This window comes from Podarcis liolepis (genome assembly GCF_965112155.1).
Source record: "Podarcis liolepis genome assembly, chromosome: 10".
Lineage (NCBI taxonomy): Eukaryota > Metazoa > Chordata > Lepidosauria > Squamata > Lacertidae > Podarcis > Podarcis liolepis.
This window is the reverse complement of record NC_139562.1, coordinates 21,571,972-21,578,195: the sequence shown is the minus strand read 5'-3', so window position 1 is coordinate 21,578,195 and position 6,224 is coordinate 21,571,972. Positions and strand designations below refer to the sequence as shown.

The following is a 6,224-nucleotide window of genomic DNA, read 5'->3' as shown; positions in this document are numbered from 1 at the left end:
GATTTCTCTAACACGAAGGGGACAGGGGATGAAATACTAACCGGTGACGGCCACACTGCCCCAAAGCAGAATTCCCTAAGTGTGGGAGTGGCCAAATGGTAGAAACTGGGACCTATTGGTAGGTCTTCAAATGGTCAGCAGTAGATCTGCAAGGGGGGTAGTAGGAGATCTACTGGGAGATCTCTGAGTGGTTTGCAGTGAGAGCTTCAAGGATGATAGATTGGGATCTATTGGTAGACCTAAGATTAGTTTGCAGTAGATATGCAACAACAACAGCAACAACACACACACACACACACCCCTATTCTAGGCTGATGAGATTAAGGAATCTTGTGATGTGGAAAACCAGGAGTGAGCTTTCTGTGAGCTCTGTACTGCTACTGATGAGTGGACAAGCAGAACAGTACATTCCTGGTTGGAACATTTGCCATTTACCATCAACATCCCAAAATTTCACCAAAGATAATTTTTAAAAACAAAACTCTTTGCATCAGGAGAAATGGACTGGATCACCCATGATCTCAGAATGGGCCTGGATTAAAGGATTAAAGGATTTTCATCCACCACATTTAAACGATACATGCCTTCAAAACTGCATGCACACTGGGGCAGAGGAAATGTACTCTAGGCAAGAAGACTCTCTCTAAGAAATCACTCTTAAGGAAATATGGGAGAAACCTGCAAATGACATAGCTGCTCAACATTAACCAATGCTTCACTGGCAAGGAACCAAAAAAGAAATAGAAATAATTTCCTTGGCTGAATTAAATCTGAAATCAAACACAAGGAGGGAGACCTGGCCTATGCCTTCTTGCTCTGGAAGGCACTCTAGTCCTTTGTCCCCTCTCCTCAGCTCTGTGCTGATGGTGCATCATAAGAGGAAGCACATGATTACAGTCCTCAAGCCTATTATCCCAGAGCAAGCGCCTTTCAAATTGGTATGCAAGTGGGATGCTTGCAAGCTAGTGCTGTTCACCTGAACGGAGCAATACCCATGCACCATATGCTTGAGGAAGCCCTGGCGGGTGATCTACTGTATATTGGGGTGGGTAAGGGCCATAGCCCAGTATCAGAACATCAGTTTTGCATGCAGAAGGTCCCTGGTCCAAACCCTGGCAGCTCCAGAAAGGTCTGGGGAAAGACCCCTGGGAAACCACTGCCAGCCAGTGTAGATAATATTGTGCTAGGTGTTCCAGCAGTCTTAGTGGATGCTGGGCAGTATCCTACGGAGTGAGCATTACAAAGGCATATGAGGTAGGATGGGAGAAAGGAGTCAAGTTTCCTCTAGACACAGAATTCCATCTCTTTCCAGTCTCCCGCCTGCAATTTTCCCAGATACCTGTTCTTAGAACCTGAGAAGCTCCCCCTGCCAAACCACACAGTGGTGCAGTAGATTACGGACAGGCAGGGGCAAAGCGCCACCACTTATTTAAGAGCAGAGACAATGACGAAGTCTCTTGGGGTGTTAATCGCTAACCCCCTGCCAAATGAAGTCGTCCCCCACCCCCAAGTGAAATGCACCAAACAGAGGGAAACGTAGATTATGCTAGCATGCATGGCTACATGTTTAAACCACCACTGTTGCTTTGAAAGATTCCAAGATCTCTTTATGAGGACCAACTAAAAGCGTCACAAAATAGTAAGCAACCTTTTGAGCTTCTCGCAACTCTTCGTCGGGCTGAATGTTTAGCAAAGTGGGAGCAGGGGAAGAATAAATAAAGCTGCCTTAGCACTGAAATCATCATGTCAGCATTTAGGCAAAAGTTTGTTTTTGTCCTAATATCTTAGAAGGGACATGGGTGCAGGAGCTCAGTCACGAGGATTGCTACACTTCAGAATTTACCACTATGATGCTGTCCTTCTCTAAGCCTTTGCCAATCCACCCTTTAGAAGTATATTTGGCATACATAAATGTCATTCATACAAGAGGAGCTTTTGGTTGTAGCCTGTAGAGTGGTCCAGAGACTTTGTCCCTTCCTTCCTTCCACTGATACATCTCTGGTCCTATTGACTGTCACCCCCCACCCCCCTGCAGAGAGGTATCTTCTCTTAAACTCCATTAGCGGCATGTGAATCTCATCCAGTACAATCTTTCTGCTAAATATTAGGAAGCGCTAAAGCTGCCTTAAAAGGTGGTGGGTCTCTCCTTTGCTTATCTAAGCAAAGGCTGGGTGGTCATCTGTCAAGGATGCTGTAGTAACACCCTGCATTGCAGATCCTGCATTGAGCAGGGGTTGGGGTAGATGACCTCTGAGGTCCCTTCAACCTAGGCTTCTACCTATTTCTTTCACAAGCAAGACTACTTACATGGGCAAATTCAACCCAGGCGGAAAATTGGCTTGCTTAAAAAGTGATCAAAGGTGGGAAAGGGGGAAACCCACTACTACACAAATTATATTTTTCTGAAAATGCAGTGACAGCACAATCTCCTGTGGTTGGCTACTCTTCCTCCACTCCACTGAATTCTGCACCTGATTTTCCTACTGGGAACATCTGAAACTGCCTTAGAGTGACTCTAACCATTGGTTCACCTACCCTTGTGCTGTCTATTTGAACTGGAGGTGGCTGTTCGGGAACTGGGACTGAGGCCTTTCCCAGCCCTTCTGTAACTGATGGTACTAAGAACTGGACCCGGGATCTTCTGCATGCAAAATATGTACTCTAGCATGGACCTTTCCTACAAATACTACAATCCTAAATAGGTCTACTCAGAAGCAAGTGAAGCTGACTTTGGTGAGGCTTAGTCTCATATAAGGATGTATAGGACTACATCCTCAATTGTGCTCATCTAGAACTCAATGAGTACAATTTTTCTGACATGAAGTGCTTTTAATGCAGTGGTCCTAAAATGCACGAACTAAATTTGCTAGTAGGAAGCAAACTCCAGCACTTACTTCCAAATATTCTCAAATTGGTTCTGGCTGAACAGTCTTAGCAATGGGATCAAGGAAGTTGAAAAGTGTTTAATACCAGCCAGGCTGCACTGTCCCCATTCCATCATCCCGTTCCCCCCATCTCCAGTCCTGTAATCTTCCTGATAAGGGATCACCCCTCCTTTTTTTCAGACCGCCCTGATCCCAAACTTTGCTCTTTCAGCAATCCATTTTTTGAAATAAAATAAGCAAAGCATATTCCTTGGCCTTCCTGCCTGCGTCTGTGTGACAGGACTCAACGGAGCAAACCCCTTGAGTTAACTGACACTGACTCCCGAGTAAGTAGATACAGGATTGCAACGTTAGTCCCACAAGCCAAAAGAACTTGGCGGAGATGACGCAAACTCTAGTCCGCAAAGCTTATACCATAATAAATCTGCTGGTCTTTAAAATGCTACAACTATTTACCGCCACCCTACCTATTTTGGAGCTACTCCAGCCTACCTGGAGTAGGAATGCATTATTTTGAGGAGATTTGCTCTTGTTTCATGTAGAAATAGCCCTGTTTCACCAGACGATTGAACCTGGAAAAATTTCTAAAGTCAAGCCTGCAGTCCTCATGAATTTGGAAACAGGAACTGGGTGGGGAGCAAAGGGTTTAGGAGATAAATGCAAGATAAACAGTAGATAAATCGCAAGAACTTTTTATCAGGGGGGAATCTCCTCCTACCTGTAATCCAGTTTCAAGAAGTTTCATTCCTTTTCCACACTGTTGCAGATTTTCAGCAAATCGGGAAGTCCACAGAAAGCTGGGAGCGAGATGGTGAAGGAAGGCGACGGCGGAAGAGTCAGAATCCAGCGGTAGCCTCGGTATCTTGTTCTTCCATATCTTTCCAAAAAGGAGGGTGGGGGGGAGGAGGAGGATGAAAAACACATTAGTTGGGGCTGTAGAGGAGGTGGAGAGAGACGAGCGCTGGCTGCAGTCCTAGGCATGCCGGCTTGCGTGAGTAAACCTAAATGAACTCAGTGGCTCTTTCCCTAAGAGTAAGCCGTACGTGCACAGGATCTTGCTGCACAGCTAGAAAGCGAGGAAAGCCGCTAGCTCATCATGCCACAGACAACAACCACCGCTCGATCCTCAGCTTACCTGAGCCAATATTTAAACCCCCACAAACGCTGGAAGCCTGTCTCCAATAAGCATCTATACAGAACTCGCCCTCGAATCCCTCGTCTTAGTTTAAGCAGCGGTCTCGGATTCCCACCCCGCTTCACGAACTCGAACTCACAGCTCGGTGCTCACGCCAGTTTCGCCCGAAGACTCTGCTCCCAGTCCCGATCGATTCCAAGAGAAGCCCTCTCCTTTACACCAGGCTTGTGGATCGCGCTGTGCGCGCGCGCCAAGGCAATCCACCCGAGGTCCTGTCTTCCTCAAACCCGAGGCATCTCGCCTTGCCATCAGCCAAAAAAAACCCCGTCGGCCGCGGGGCAGCAGCTACCCACGCACCCCGCTCTCGAATTGGCGCCGCTCGTTGCAGCCCCACTCCGAATTGAAACCGCTTTCCAAAGGCACACAAGCCACATAAACACCACCACCACCCCGAGCTAGGAGAGACTTAGAAAAATCAGGCATGATCAACCCAAATAGCAGGAGTCCCTTATGCAGAAATAATGATGATGATGATGATGATGACAAATGATAAATAAATAATAAATGGCTATAATGATGCTTGTCTCCCGGATTCCTCCCCTTCCCTTCCCCCAAAGTTCCCCACGAGCAGGAGACGCGCTTCCACCTTGGCAGGAGAGCGAGCGCCCAGGCGGTGACCCCGTCGAGGATCTCGCCTCCTCGGCATGGGAGTTGCGGGCGGAGCTCCGGAGCGGCGGCTGCCGGCTGGCCAGCTTCGCCCGGGCTTGGCTGTTTTCGACTGCGCGCCAGTCGCGACGCTCGGAGGCGGAGTGCGAAGGGGAAGGGGACGGAGACGGGGAGCGAGCAAGCAGCCGGCAGGCGCTGGCGTGCGGGGCGCTTTTCTCTCCCGCGGACGGGATTAGACGCGGCTCCTCCAATGGCAGTGGCGCTGCTCGCTGATTCGGCGCCACTTCGGAAGGGAAGAGGGGGGGGGGTAGCTTGGCTTTCCAGCCGCACCACCACCCCCATTTAAACACCCAAATAAAAACAGGGGAAGCGCGCGCGGGCGGGTGGGGAAAAATCTCAGATTTTCAAATCAGAGATCCATTTTGTTTCTCTTTGTTTCTTTGGACCTGTTCACCGCCTCCCCAAGAAAGTGCTCCTTCTCCAGATTTCCCGACACCTTGGCTTCAAGGGGTGCATGATAGAGGTGTATGAAATTTTGTACAGTTTGGGGAGAAAGTGGATAGAGAGAAGTTTTTCTCCCTCTCTCAGAACGCCAGATCTCCTGGACACAGTGGAGTAGCGTGGAGGGTGCGGGGGGCCGGCCGCACCGGGCTCAACATCTGGGGGTTAGGGTTAGGGGGCGCAAATCCACGGGTTAGGGGGCGCAAATTACTTGCCTTGCCCCGGGTGCTGACAACCCACACTACGCCACTGCCTGGACATCCCGTGTAGCTGAATGTGGGGAGATTCAGAGCAGGGAAAAGGAATTATTCACCCTAAGGTAGTTAAACTATGGAACTCACTCCCGCAGGAGCAGTGATGGCCACGGACTTGGGTGGCTTAAACAGAGGATTGGAGAAATGAATGGAGGGGGGCAGTTTCACTCAAGTCCTCCTTGAGGGCTTCCCATAGGCATCAGTGAGAACAGGATGCCGGACCAGATGGGCCTTGGGCCTGATCCAGCAGGGCTCTTCTTATGTTCTTACATTCTGGGCATGTGCAGAGTTCTTATTCATTTCTTTAAAAATATTTATACACTGGCCCTTCATGCATGCATGCAGATACAAGGATGGGGTGTTAGAAATAAAACACTTATGCAGCAGAAACAGAAACAGAAACCGAGGCAGAGGAAAACAACAAGCAGATGAGGTTCAGAATTCACCACCAAAACTCTAAAAAAAAGTATCCTGGCAAAGAAACCTGGTGCCAAAAAGACTACAGTGTCATTTGGGGTGGTGAGGTGGGTATAGCTCATTCCACAACCCAAATAGTGCTACAGAGAAGGCTTGCTCCAGGAGATTAAACCTTCTGCAGCCTGGTCTTCTACTGACTTGGGGGGGCTTCAGCTCCCATCAGCCTCTGCCAGTGTGGTTGGGGAAGTCTGCCTTAGAGGATGGAAACTTGGAAAAGGCCCCCTCTGGGGACCTTAAGGCATGGGCAGGCTGCTTTGCCCATCAGGTATTTGAGTCCCAAACCATTTGAGGATTAAAGGAGAGCTT

At 48.8% G+C, this 6,224-nt stretch overlaps 1 protein-coding gene across 3 annotated transcripts in view; it reads right to left on the bottom strand.

Moving 5' to 3' along the window:
- The window catches only part of CHRM2 (cholinergic receptor muscarinic 2), a 418,009-nt gene that overhangs the window by 388,946 nt on the left and 22,839 nt on the right, over positions 1–6,224 (bottom strand). For 2 of the 3 annotated variants that reach the window (XR_014516302.1, XM_083462059.1), the window contains exons 1-2: positions 4,667–4,844; positions 3,604–3,762 (exon numbers count right to left, since the gene is read on the bottom strand). The gene's annotated coding sequence lies outside the window, so the exon portion shown is untranslated. Of the gene's footprint in view, positions 1–3,603; positions 3,763–4,666; positions 4,845–6,224 lie in introns of those variants that run through there. The other variant, XM_083462060.1, reaches the window with a different exon arrangement.